Genomic DNA, 14,626 nt, shown 5'->3' with positions numbered 1-14,626 from the left:
TTTAGCTTCGCTTACAGACCCTCAAAAAAACCCATATAGACCGTTTGTGCTTTTAACTCCCCCCAATCCAATTAATAACGCGAGTCAAACTGCAAAGCACTTATTAAATGCTCCCAAAGAAAATGTTTCAGGAAATTTAATTGGGAGCTTCTGGTTTTCCAGTCAGCACCATGAGCTTGTGGTCAGAGCAAGCAGAGTTTGTGTTGAGTTTCATTGTGGCTGGGCATGTTGTTTATCCCCTGCTTAAAGTTTGCTTCTGATGCTAAGCTACAGAAAAGGGGTTTGGGGTCTCTTTTTTTTTTTTTTTTTTGAGGGGGTCTGAAAAAAGGCCGACTGGATTGCTGGAAGGGGTGGGGATGTGGGGGGAAAAAAACCAAGAAAATAAAAGCTCCCTCTCTGTGATCATCTCAGTTTCCCTAGTAGTTCACTGAAGTGTGCAAAGTGGCTGGTGCTGCTGCAGGGACAGAGTCTGGGCTGGATGTCTGTCTGCCATATGAGAGCAGCTCCCTGGACTCACAGAGCTCTCTCACCTCGTGTTTAACTTACAAACATTTCCCAGCATTTAGAAACCTGAATTACAAATTTTCCTTTCATTCTTCCTTCCTGCCTTAGCTCCTGCATTTTGCTGGTCGCCTGATAATTATTTTATCTCCTAACTAAGAGCCTTCTCTTCTGCTGAGAGTCACCAAAACTTGGTCCTTGATGCACCTAAACTTTTGATGGCTTTTCCTGGAGTTTCTTGTGTCTGAATGAGACCAAGAGAGCAGTTCAAGCCATCACAGGCAGCTGGGGTCAGCAGTGTCAGGACATTCCTGGAGCAGGGTCCATCCTCTGTGATGTCCTTTTCTGCAAAGAACCCGAAGTTCCCCTTCATCAGCCAGCAAAGTCTTTTTCCTCAGTACTCTTTTTCCATCCCCTTTGTGCTCTGCAGTTCCTGAAGTCTGGAGGCTGTGAGTTTTGGGGACACTCAGCTGGCCTAAAACAAAAGCATTCTTGGGGTTGCTTTTGTGCATCACTGGGTCCTGCCCATTGTTTGCAGAGCTATTGTTGTCAATCCTTTGTCTGATCTGTGTCGTCCCCCCCCCCCCCCCCAGCAAATCTTTTCCTCCTTTTCTTGCTTCCCTGATCTGTTGTATTGCTTCCTCCTGTCTGGCAGAGGGGGTGAATCTGAACATGGGCCCCCTCTGTGCTGAGCATCACCACCCTATCTCCCTTCCCTGAACTTCGCATGCAGGGAGAACCCTGGGAGAGGTCCAGACCTCTGTGGGTTGGAGGGAGGGAGCTGGTAGCTCCCTCACACATGCACACGCAGACTACCCACCTTCATTTTCAGGCAAACCTGTCTGTGTGCCTACCATTCATCCAAACAGAAAGAGACAACCCCTGTCTGGTAAATGAATAAACCCTATACACTCTCAGGGGGAAACAAAAAGAGACCATAGTGACACATTCTGGTGTTTTTTTCCTCTTGTTTCCCTTTAAGAATCATTCTATTGAGAGTGCAAGTTACATTATATTGCTTTTTCTCTTCCAAGGAGGGAAAAAGGAGAGAGGAAGGTTTGATACTGGAGTTCACAGGCTGTAACTGTGGGTGGTGAGTGTGGGAAGCTTTGGAGGGGTTTCTTCAAGCTGCAAGACCAGACATGTCCTGCAAAAACCTGCCCATTCCCCTTGCTTCTGAACATAGCTAACCTCTCCCATGCCCACCACCATGTTTCCTCCTCCTTTCAAATTTGTATTCTGCCTCACCGCAACAGCCGAAAGGCAACATAATGGGACAGAGAAAATGCATTTGCAAGCAATTAAAATGCTGTGAATATATTAGTTGAAAATTAAAGGGGATAACTGGTGTCTCCAGTCATTTCTTTGATGGCAGCAAGCCTTCCTGCTTGCTGAGGCTTTCAGGAAGACTGAAGGGCAGCTTTATTTCAACCCAGGTGCCTGGCATCACTCAGAGTAGATGCACAAGGGAGAGGTGAGATGGCTTCAAAGATGTCAGTATTGATCAATACTGCCTTGCAAAAAAATCAGACTGATGCTCACCTGGAGTGAATGCCATTCATACCAGTCTGTGCAAGGATCAGGAGGGCAGAGTTTGCGACCACTGCATTGCAACATGACTTTCCAGGCATTTTGTAAAGGTGATCCACTGACTGCCTGTCAATGATATATGTTCTTCCCCTCCTTTCCCTGGTTCACCTTCCCCTGTTCTCATCTTTCTTAGCCTTTCTTTGCTGCTGGCTGCTGCCTATTGCTGGCCAAATGGGGCAGTCCCTGTCCCTGCCCTGTTATTTCTTGTGATAAGAGTCTTGGTGATGTGACTTCCTTGCTTTCTCCCTCAAGCACCCTGTCCCATGACCACAGGTTTACTTCTTACATGGAGCTGCTCCTCATGTTTATCCTCTCCACTCAATGGATCTTGCAGCCATCTCGTTTCTCCCTCTCCTGACTCTTTCCCCACAGCTCCCTGAGCTGCTGAGTGCCCCATGCCATCTGTCTTTGCGCTCCAGCCAGACCCTAAGAAAGCAGCTTCCCTTGGCTTAGGTTTGTAGAGATGTGGAGATCCTACTGGAGAAGCTGCCTAGGGCCCCTTCTTACATGGCTCCTAGGGCTGTACCTGCTCCATGGATGCCTCTCCACCTGGTCCTCATTGACAACAGCCTCTGGTGTGTCTCGGTCTTTCACACGCTCCTGCTTTAAGGCATTTGTTTTATCACCACTGTTGTGTTTTCAAGCTGTCTGCCCGCCTTTTCTGTCTCCTTTAGGCACCTGCATCAAGAAGAACAGGCTGCTTCCACTCTTCCCCTTTTGGGATTTCCCCCCTTTCAATCTTCACACAACACTGCAGTTTAGCCAGTGCTTTTTACTGCCATTTTCCTAATTTCTTTCAGCATCTCTACCACATCCCTTAGGGGGGTAACATGACGACTGTCTGTGGCAGCTGTCCTCTCTCCAGTTCTGCAAACACCGAGACAATGAAAAACCTCCCTCCCTCTTTCCAGCTTTCTCTAGAAAGCAAAACCTTCTTCTGTCAGTTGCTTCTGTCATCTTTTAGAGGCTGTTTTTATTTTCCATTGACCTCTTCTGTACTTGAAGAATGTCCTATTACTTTATCTATCTTACTCTCTTGTGCTATTTTTTCATTCCTCAACTTGGCTCCTCTCACATATCTTACATTTCCCTTCATTAGGTAATCCTCCCAGACCTCTTTTCTCTTTACCTGATCTATCTCACTCATGTAGGTCACCTTTTTTACCCTTAAATAATTTTCTGATTCTGCGGCTATCTGAAGGTATTTACTGCTGTGGGCAACAGAATCCTGATAATTTTGGAGAATCCTTTAATAATCTCTTTCTTTTTCATTTCTATCTAAAGATCTAATGTCAAATTTCTCATATTCTGTCTGTTTTGCTGTTCTGAAAGGGGATGTTTGTTATAATCACAGACTTAACTAGGCTCTAATTATTCTTCTGTGTGAGAGCCTTGCCTTCCTTCACATCAGTAGCCATTCAATTCCTCTTTGCTTATAAGTGATCGATGTTTTTAAATTTTGGGAAAGGAAGCAGTCACAGATGTCTCTGCAATGGTTTGCGCCCTCAAACAGTGTGTTTTCAAATTATGATCACGTATTTTCTTGCTCTGACCATACTTTCTAACTGCTTCACCTAGGATTTCTCTAGCAGTATTGCTGCTCTAAGTTATTTCCACTATTAATGCCACACTGGGACACTGTTAAAAGGAAACAGACACAACCATCTCTATTCATGAAATGGGATGAGGTTAGCAATTTAGCAGTAGAGCAGAATGAAACCTGGTTCTGGAAAACCACATGATGGTAAAAAGCCTCAAAATGTGATTTGAAAGTTAACAGGGATCCTGGTTCAAATTCCTGCTCTGTTTCTTGTGATAGCTAGTCCTCCTAGACCTAATAATTTGTTGAAAAGCTTACAGGTTTCAGCAGGGACATTCCTCAGCACCAGAATGGAACAGTGGAAAAATTTAGAGTTAGGAGAACTACTCTCTGATATTTACACTTGGGTCTGTAAACTGTGAAGTCCACACTTTCCTTAAAATAATCTGATTTCAAAATGTTTGTATGACACTTTCACTGACTTTTTAAAAACTAGCTATCAAAGAAAAGTTCTGAAGCCTACTTCTATAGAAAGCACTGTAGGAAACTGGATGGGATATTCCTGCTCATTGACGCAGCATAGTATCCATACTCAACCAAAGCAACAGGAAAAATACATATGTGACAGGGATTGTGTATCAGGCCATCAAAGTTCAGTGGGAACTGTCATCACAACCTTAAATTTTGCTGCTGCAGGAGAAAACGCTGGTGATGAAACGAGAAATCTTACAGTTAACTTGTGCATCTAATTAAAAGGTTTTCCTATTTTTTTTTTCTCTTGCCAGTCTTAGCCCACAGGGTAATTTTAAACCAAACTCTCCACGTGTAATCAGCCAAACTAGGACTTTAGAAATTCTCCTGATCATGAACTGGCTAAGATGACATTATCCATATCATTTTCTGTATGCCTTTCAATATATGAGACAAAATCTTATCATTAAACTTCTCTCTGGTAGTAGAGAATGAAAACATCTGTAGACTGTGATGTATTAAAGATGTACCTTATATTAGAATCATTCATAATTAATGCAGACATTCCAATAAATAATACAGTGTCAGGTTCTTTGGATTATTGAGTGTACTCCACTGTGCTCATATACTTATGCACTGCCAGTAACAGTGAGCAAGTTTCCTTACCTAATTAAACACTGTGCTCTATTACATGTTTAAATAGCATTAAGGTTGTGTCACAAACTTAAAAGAGTAAATTCAAAGGTAAGCTGACATCTTTGTCCTCAGTTCATGAGTCACATATTGATGACTTCTTCCATTTTTTCCTCACCTGCGTGTCTGCATGGATATACATTTTCATGGATTTTTTTATGTCTTACCCTTAATTTGTAGCCTTAACACTTTAAAATTAGGTGTAATAATATTAATATTTTAAAGAGATTCTTTCCTCAAGAGCCTAGAATTGCTCTGAATAGCTCAAATAAATCTGTATTTAGGTTAAGTAATATATAATTTTCACTGAACACATATATTTGTTAACATATTTGAAAATGGGACTTGTATTGACCCAAGAATCCTGGGTAGGTGCGAATATTTTTTATTGGTTCAGTATTCAGGCATTTGCTATTAAAATGCATAAGATGTATCCCCAAAACTGAAGCCAGCTACTTCAGAGACATAAGATTCCACCGAGGGAATAGGTATTTATGCTTTAAAAACATATTTTAATTTCCCAATTGATCATAATAGCTCATGCATAAAATCAAGAGATTTTGGGATTTTTATTACTTTAAAATTGGGCATTAAAATTCATTTGGCAGAAGAAGATTTTGTTTTTTTAATTATTTATTTCCAGAAATAAGATCTTATCTGCAGGATCTGATTCTGGAATGTTATCTCTGATAGAGAAGACATCATTCATAACCTGACAACAGCTACTAGAGGGTTGATAATGAATGTGCTGATAGAGCTCACTGTGAGCTCCATTCTGCATCCACGACTCATGTCAGTAATCCCTGTATAAGCCAGTTGTCTCTTTGACCTCCATGGGCCTGAGCGCGTTGGTGAAGATGGAGGGGTCAGGCAGTAAAAAACTAGTGCTCTCTTGCATCCAAAGATCAGCTGAAGTCAATGGAATTCTTTCTCTGGAATTCAAAGAGCTGTGTAAAATGTCCTAAACAAGTATTTGGATTTGTATAGTGCCTCAAATACAAGAAGAAGAGGGATAGTAAGAATGTAATAGTGTTCACCTAGAAAATGTCTTTAAGAAGTAGTTTAAAATGTTAGTTCCATAGTCTGCAAGCTGTAAAAGCATTCATTATACTTTTGAGAACCATGAGAAAAAAACCTTTCCCTTTCCCTTTCCCTTTCCCTTTCCCTTTCCCTTTCCCTTTCCCTTTCCCTTTCCCTTTCCCTTTCCCTTTCCCTTTCCCTTTCCCTTTCCCTTTCCCTTTCCCTTTCCCTTTCCCTTTCCCTTTCCCTTTCCCTTTCCCTTTCCCTTTCCCTTTCCTTTTCCTTCTCCTTCCTTCCTTCCTTCCTTCCTTCCTTCCTTCCTTCCTTCCTTCCTTCCTTCCTTCCTTCCTTCCTTCCTTCCTTCCTTCCTTCCTTCCTTCCTTCCTTCCTTCCTTCCTTCCTTCCTTCCTTCCTTCCTTCCTTCCTTCCTTCCTTCCTTCCTTCCTTCCTTCCTTCCTTCCTTCCTTCCTTCCTTCCTTCCTTCCTTCCTTCCTTCCGTCCTTCCTTCCTTCCTTCCTTCCTTCCTTCCTTCCTTCCTTCCTTCCTTCCTTCCTTCCGTCCGTCCGTCCTTCCTTCCTTCCTTCCGTCCTTCCTTCCTTCCGTCCTTCCTTCCGTCCTTCCGTCCTTCCTTCCGTCCTTCCTTCCTTCCTTCCGTCCTTCCTTCCGTCCTTCCTTCCGTCCTTCCGTCCTTCCGTCCTTCCGTCCTTCCGTCCTTCCGTCCTTCCTCCCTCCCTCCTTCTCTCTTTTTATCCCTTCCTACTGTACAGTAACACCAGCATATAGCTGTATATATTACATATATGTAATAGCGGTGTGGACAGCCTAATTATTCAGTTTCTAAACTGTGACTTAAAGTGTGATTTTCAGCAGTAATTTCCTTCGATTCATATTGTCTGGGTGTTCTGAAATGATTATTTGCAGACCAGTGAACGAAACATGGACATCAACTATTTTTGATTATACAACAAAATGACTGCAATTGAAGTACAATGTTTTCGGTAGTTTAAAGACAATGGGCTATAGCTTACTGACCCCATTCAGCAAAGTGCTTAGCTGAAACAAATGCTTAACTTTATTTCTGAGTGTATAGTTAAAAAAAAAAAAAATGCAAGGAAGTGCATTCAGTACCATTAAGTAACATTTATTCAGGATGAAAACAGAACCTGATATTCAGGTTAGCAAAGACCACGATATAATTTTGGTTCATACATTTTAGAGGCAGGGGACATGGGCCCTGTATTAAATGATGTTCAAATGAATATAGTATTTATCATAAAAAGACTCCACTCCATTTCCTTAATGAAACGTATCTGAGACAACAATAAATAAAGACCCTGTCTCTTCCTCTCTATAAACATGTATCACATATATACACATCATACAGGTGCATCATGAACATATATGTGATAGAAAAAGAGAGAGATTTTTCAATAATTTGCACAGCTATTTTACATCTTCATTTTAGACAAATCCGCAGAGCCACGTTAGTGTAATTGATTCACCATCCATTTGCATCAGCTGAACCTCTGGTCTACTCTTTCGAAACATTGAAGCAAACTCCTTATGCGCTTGCAATTCCTTGTCACATCAATGGGAAGTGCTAAGATGTTGTTAGCAATATCTCACCTGCCTGCATATATGCAAGTGCACAGTGTAGTCTTTAAACCCGCACTCATATCCCCCCAGGTTACTATTTTGGTTATTGTGCGTCAAAAGTGCATAGGAAGAGGATGTATTTCCCTCAGCTGGAAGTATGAACATTCACTTTCCATGTAACCTTAACCCTGACCCTAAATTTGCAACCCTTAAAGATTAGCTTAAACAGAAGATCAATTTTGTTTATAGTGATGAACATTGATTTTTCTCCCTGCAGTGCATGACACTGGCCTGGCTATTAATAGAGGAGAAAATATTATTCCCTATGGCTAGCAAGTCCTATAACATAAAAAGAAGCTATATATCATAGAATCATAGAACAGTTTGGGTCGGAAGGGACCTTTAAATATCACCTAGTCCAAACCCCTGCAATATGCAGGGACACCTTTAGCTGTACCAGGTTGCTCAGAGCCCCGTCCAACCTGCCCTTGAATGTTCCCGGGGATGGGGCTTCTACCACCTCTCTGGGCAGCCTGTGCCAGTGCATCACCACCCTCATTGTAAAAAATTTCCTCCTTATATTTCGTCTGAGTATATGTTGATATATATGTGTGTGTACAATATATATTTCTGTATATATATATTTTTAGATACATAGATGGAGTGTTATCACCCGCTTAACACCTGCTGCCCTGCAGGATGGGCTTCTAAAATGAAAAGTTACTTTTCTTTATTGTCTTCAAAGAGCCCCCAGAGCTAGGTGAGCTGTTTGTAGTAACCCAAGGGAGGAAGAAAGCCTCTTTAGTATCCCTCTTCTCTCTCGCAGCAAGAAGCAGGCTGCGAGGTGGACGCACCCCCCCCGCCCCCCCCGCAGCTCCCCTCCCCGTTGCGGGGGGCCGGCGGGGCGCATCCCCCCTCGGCCGGGAGCTGTCCCGTCAGCACTGCGCCCGCCCGCCAAAACCAGCCCCCCCAAACAAAGGCAGGGAAATATTAATTAATTAAAAAAAAAAAAGGGGAGGGGGGGGGGAGAGCTAAAAAAAAAAAAAAGGGCAAAAAAAAAAAGCCAATCTGCTCAATCCTCTGCCTGCAGGCAGACTCTAACGGAAACCACATATGCTTTGCCTCTCCCTATAAGAAATCTTCATTGGGGCATTAAAATACTTAAAAGGATTAGTCGTTAAATACTTGTACATTTGGTTTAATTCACTAGAAACACTATGTCACAGGGTTACATCAGAAAGCTGGAGAGTTTTAATCTCGCTTGCAGTATTTACCTAGATGTTTTATTCCTTCTGCTGCTTGTTACAGGGATAATATTAATATCCTACTTGTCCAGAGGGAGGAAGTTAAAAAAAAAGAAAAAGAAAAAAAAAAAAAAGAAAAAGAGCTGGCTGCTGTCTGATGGTATAAAAATATCAAAGGGACTTTTGAGGTAAAATGAAACAAAACAAAACAGCATGGATTGGAGTGTGGCATTCCTTCCCACAGCCTGTTGCTTATTCCTGATGATGATGATGGAGAGGTAAGAAGCTGTTCTCTTAGGAAAACAGAATAACTTAGCAGATCACACAGGTCTTGGGACATGGGAGATGGTGGCTTTGTTTAAAGCCATCTCCTTTTTTAGCCTCAGTTTCTCTATATGACAGGTGCGCAGCTCCTTTGTAATTCCTCTTTCAGGGCAGTAGCTAAAAATACACTATTTTTGGCGAGGGTCCAGAAGAAGTTGTCTTCAACTAAGTGAAGAAACAGGGGCCATAAATCTAATGAAGGCAGGTACAGAAATGCCTTACTGTGAATTCCTTAGTGGGGAGGGAAATTGCTGTGTAGCAGGACATCACTGGGTGAGACTTGGCTCTTTTTGTGACTAATGAGAGAGGATGGACTGTTAGAGCCTAAAGCTTTTCTTAAGTTGTAGAGGTTTCTGCACCTAGTCCTGACATTCCTTTGGTGGCCTTACTGTAGCTGTATCCATTCAAAAAGGTCTGGAGTAATGACATATCAGTGAAATTCTTTGCTTTTCAAATCAAGTTACTTTATTCATGTTTTAGGCTGTTTGGGTGAAAAATGAGCTAAGGGTGAAATTCTGGTCCCATTTAAGTGAATGAGTGCATTGCCACAGATTTCCATTAATTTCATAAGGAAAAATTGAGTGAACCGATATACATATATTATCTCCAAGAAAGAAGCCTTGGATCTTTCATAGAAAGGGAAGAAGTGATTAAGACAGGACAAATTCCGTCATCAAGTTCTTTGTTTGCTCTGTGGCGTCTGAACAGCAGAATGACCCATAGCCAACTATTTTCATTGTATCGATGGAGTTCACACTAGTAAAAGTAGTCTCATTGGGAGTTCTTCTTTGCCTTCAACAATGCACAGTGTAATCTCATGATAGTTCCTCTTGGCCACCATCCTGAGTCAGGCAACCTCCAGAAATCGTAACACAGATTGCCCTGTCAAAAAACGTGATAAAAATACATTGTGACTGGTTTTGTGTAGAGATACAGAAGAAAAATTATCATGCACACTCCCCATCTCCAAAGTGTACACACATCTGACAATAATCTGGAATATAATTTCAGTGCTGAGATTTAATCTCAGATTTTATCCATCTGAGCTAAACAATACATTGTTCTACAATGGTGAGGTATGGGAGGGTGAGGCCTGGGTGAGACTCGTCAAATTAGGCACCCAGATGTTTTGCATTCAGAAAAGAACATCCTATTCTAGGATTGCCCAGTCATTCTTCCTGTGAACTATGGAAGAGGAGCATTCCTGGGAATTGACCAGAAGACTTTCTGAATGCCTGAATGATGTAAGAAATAAAGAATACCATTCACTACAGAGTGACTCAGGAGACATTTTTTTTTTGCCTCTTATAATTTATTGCTTTTATTTATTGATTTATTTGTGGAATCCCTCCCTCTGGTTTAGGGTGTTTTGTACCTCCTAGACCTCTCAACCTAATTTAATTTTTGGGGGCGTCTGAATATCACCCTGCCCTTCACATAAACGGTATCTTTTTTTTTTTTTTTTTGAGAGGCTTTGTGCCTTATTGTGCTTTTTTCCCCCTCAAAAGCAGAGAATGGTTTCTTGTATTCAAAGCATAAACACAGCTGCCCATGAGACTGCTTGGATGAGGACTAGATAAGAGACTTACATTAGGGCAGAAATTCGGGTCACATCATATCAAACTGAAAGCATCAGGCCAAAGATAGGCTTGGCTAATAATATTTATACATGATCATTTTAAATGTGAAAAGTCCTCCTGCCATGAAAGAAATCTCTTTTCAGTCTCAAGTCAGTGCAGGTATTTTCAATACGGTTATATCACTGCTTGCTAAAATGCAATGCATTTGCATCTTCTTTGCATTATTTATTGTTATCCTGCAGGCTGGATTGTCACACTAATCTTGATTTATGTCACTGAATTTTATCAGCTTCTGCTGGTTTATATTTTCAAGTGGTGCTCCTGGACTTTAGGAAGAGAAATGTCAGTGCAAGTCTTTTACACCTGTTACACAGCATAGGTGGAAGCTGCTTGTTGTCAAAGTCATGCAGAAAAATGTCTCTCCTTCAGTAACAGCTCCTGGTATTTTGACCTTACCACATCCTTAGCAGAAAGACTCTTTAATGCTTTCAAAGCCTTTAGAACCATATTTCAAGAACAGTTTCTAAGTTTACGCTTGACAGACCAAGGGGAGAATTTTCCAAGTCACTGTGATGCGTGCTGCAATATGTGACACAGAAGGCACTGTGTGTGATTAGAGGACAGTGGATGATTGAGGTGGGGGTTGGTAAAGGTTTTGGGCTATATGTGGAAGATTACTCCTTGCGTCTGCTATTGACTTTCTGGATCAACTTAGACGAACCACCTACCAAGCTATTGCTACGTTCCTCATATTTTGCATGTGTGGTGTATCTGGTTCTTTTTTTCTTTCTAAGTCTTATCTCTTTGCCATGTTAGCTCCTCAGGGTGACGATTGAGTTTTGCTGTGTGACTGTGCCTTGCTTGGGAAATAGGAACTTTGATTTGAGCTTGAGGCTCATCAAAATACAAAACTAAAATTTTTGCATCTGTTTTGGGACAAAAAAAAAAAGGAAATTTAACATACAGGATAAAACCTTGAATCATTAGGACTTGCTTAAAAACTTGGTCCACTTTAACTTGTTCTGAGAGACTCTGCCATGTCACGGCCTGCCTGTATATCCATATAAAGAGCATGAGTCTGCTGCTGTGATTGGCAGAGAACAACACTCCATCACTTGAAAAGGTGAAATGAGGTGTCCAATGAAAAGTTTAGACTTTGTTGGTTGGTCTACACTGGTAAATGAAATACTGACACGGAAGGTATGGTTATCTAAACTAAACTTGAAAGGGGAGGGTGATAACATCAGACTTGCCTGTGACAAGCTGTGGGATGACACGACAAGGTTAGAGGGACAGGGCACTAATGAGGGCCCTCAGCCTGTTGCTCTGAGATGTGCTGGGTACACTGCAGCACGTTTGAATTCTTACGGAGAGGAGCCAGGGGCTTCTAAGATAATAGGAGCCAACGGGGAAACACCAGTGAAATAGCTCAAAGGAATTCAGGGGTGTTCCTCTAAGAAGATGACACAGCTGACAGCCCAGCTGAAGTTCCTGTACACCAATGCACATAACACGGGCAATAAATACGAGTCAGAAACTACTGTGTTGCTAGAAAGCTACAGCCTGGTTACCATTACTGAAACTTGGTGGGATGAACCCCATGACTGGAGTGCGACTGTCGATGGCTACAGGGTGTTCAAAAGGGCCAGGCTAGGAAGGAGGGGCAAAGGCATTGCCCTCTATGTCAAGAAATGGATAAAATGTGAAGGGTTATTTCTGAAGGATAATCATGAGCAGGTTGAAAGCTTATGGGTAAGAATCAGAGAGTGAGGAAACAAAGGGAACCTTGTGGCCAGTGTCTACTACAGGCTGCTCTGTCAAGGGGAGCCTACTGATGAAGCCTTCTTACTCCAGATACAGGAGCCATCATGCTTGCAGGCTCTCATCCTGCTGGAGGACTTCAACCACCCCAACATTTGCTGAAAAAGTAGCATGCCAAGCTGTAGGCAATCCAGGAGATTCCTGGGGTGCACTGAGGATAAATTCTTAAGCTGGGTAGCAGATAGCCCTACCAGAGGGGATGCAATACTGGACTTGATGGTCACCAATGCAAGTGAGCTAATTGGTGATGTCAAGATTGGAGGCAGCCTTGGCTGCAGTGGTCATGCACTGTAGGAGTTTGCAGTCCTGAGGGATATGAGTCAGGCAAAGAGTAAAGTCAGGACCCTGAATTTTAGGAAAGTAAACTTGCAGCCCTTCAAGAAGTTAGTCAATAGGACCCCCTAGGAAACTGCCGTCAGGGACAAGAGCACAGAACAGAGATGGCAGACCTTTAAGGACGCTTCCACAGAGCACAAGAGCTCTCGAGCCCCAGGTGTAAGAAATCAGGAAAGCAAGGCAAGAGATCAGTCTGGCTGAGTTGAAACCTGCTTGTCAAACTAAAAGGCAGGAAAGAAATGCACAGGCTGTGGAAGCAGGGACAGGTATCTTGGGAAGAGTAAAGGGATGCTGTTGTGTAGGGGTAGGTTCAGGAAAGTCAAGGCACAGCTGGAGCTGAACTTGGCAAAGGACGTAAAGAATCATAATAAGGACTTCTACAGGCATGTCAGCCAGAAAAGGAAGGTCAAAGAAAGCGTACTCCCCCTGAAGAACATGACTGGCAAACTAGTAACAACAGATGAGAAGGCTGAGATACTTAATGACTTTTTTGCCTCAGCCTTCATTGGCAATCTCTCTTCCAACATGTCTCAAGTGGATGGGCCACAAGACAGGGACTAGGGGAGTAAAGTCCCTCCCACTATAAGAGAAGATCAAGTTTGTGACCACCTGAGGAACCTGGATATAGGTAAGTCTATGGGACCTGAAGAGATACATCCCAGAGTCCTGAAGGGATTGGCCAATGTGGTTGCCAAACCACTCTCCATGATATTTGAAAATTCATGGCAGACGGGTGAAGTCCCTTGTGACTGGAAAAAGGGAAATATTGCACCCATTTTCAAAAGGCCCATCTCTCGAGAGATGTTGGAAGAGAGATTGCCAATGAAGACTGAGGCAAAAAAGTCATTAAGTACCATCTCTGTGCCTGGGAAGATCATGGAAGAGAGCCTCCTAGAAGCTATGCTAAGGCACACGGAGGACAGGGAGATGATTTGAGACAGCCCACACGGCATCACCAAGGACAAGTCCTGCCTGACTGAACTAGTGTCCACCACATCAGTAGACAAGGGAAGGGCTTTGGATGTCATCTATGTCAACTTCTGTAAGGCCTTTGACATGGTCCCCCACAACATCCTTCTCTCTAAATTGGAGAGATATGGATTTGATGGGTGGACTGTTCAGTGGAGGAAGAATTGGTTGGATGGTCATATCCAGAGCTTAGTGGTCAATGACTCAATGTCCAGATGGAGATTAGTGACAAGTGGCATCCCTCAGGGTTCTGTATTGGGACCAGTGCTGTTCAATGTCCTCATCAGTGACAGACACTGGGATTGAGTGCATGCTCAGCAAATTTGCAGATGACACCAAGCTGAGTGGTGCAGCTGACTTGACACTCCTGAGGAATGGGCTATCATCCAGATGCACATGGACAAGCTTGAGAAGTTGGCCTGTGTGAAGCTTGTAAGGTTCAACAAGGCCAAGTGCAAGGTCCTGCACATGGGTTGCAGCAATCACTGATATCAATGCAGCCTGGGGGATGATGGGATTGAAAGCAGACCTGAGGAGGATTTGGGGGTACTGGTGCATGAAAAGCTGGACATAAACTGACAACGTGCACTCACAGCCCAGAAAGCCAGTTGCATCCTGGGCTGCATCTGAAGAAGTGTGGCCAGCAGGTTGAGGGAGGAGATTCTCCCCTTCTACTCCGCTCTGGTGAGACCCCACCTGCAGTGCTGCATCCAGCTCTGGGGCTCCCAGCACAAGAAAGACATGGACCTGCTTGAGCAGGTCCAGAGGAGGCCACAAAGATGATCAGGGGGCTGGAGCACCTCCCCTATGAGGACAGGGTGAGAGAGTTGGGATTGTTCAGCTAGGAGTAAAGAAAGCTCCAGGGAGACCTTACTGTGGCCTTTCAATACTTAAAGGGGGTTTATAAGAAAGACAGGGACAAACTTTTTAGCAGGGCCTGT

The sequence above is a fragment of the Leptosomus discolor genome, chromosome 2 (genome assembly GCF_034619465.1).
Source record: "Leptosomus discolor isolate bLepDis1 chromosome 2, bLepDis1.hap2, whole genome shotgun sequence".
In the NCBI taxonomy this organism is placed as follows: domain Eukaryota; kingdom Metazoa; phylum Chordata; class Aves; order Leptosomiformes; family Leptosomidae; genus Leptosomus; species Leptosomus discolor.
This window is presented reverse-complemented; position numbering follows the sequence as displayed.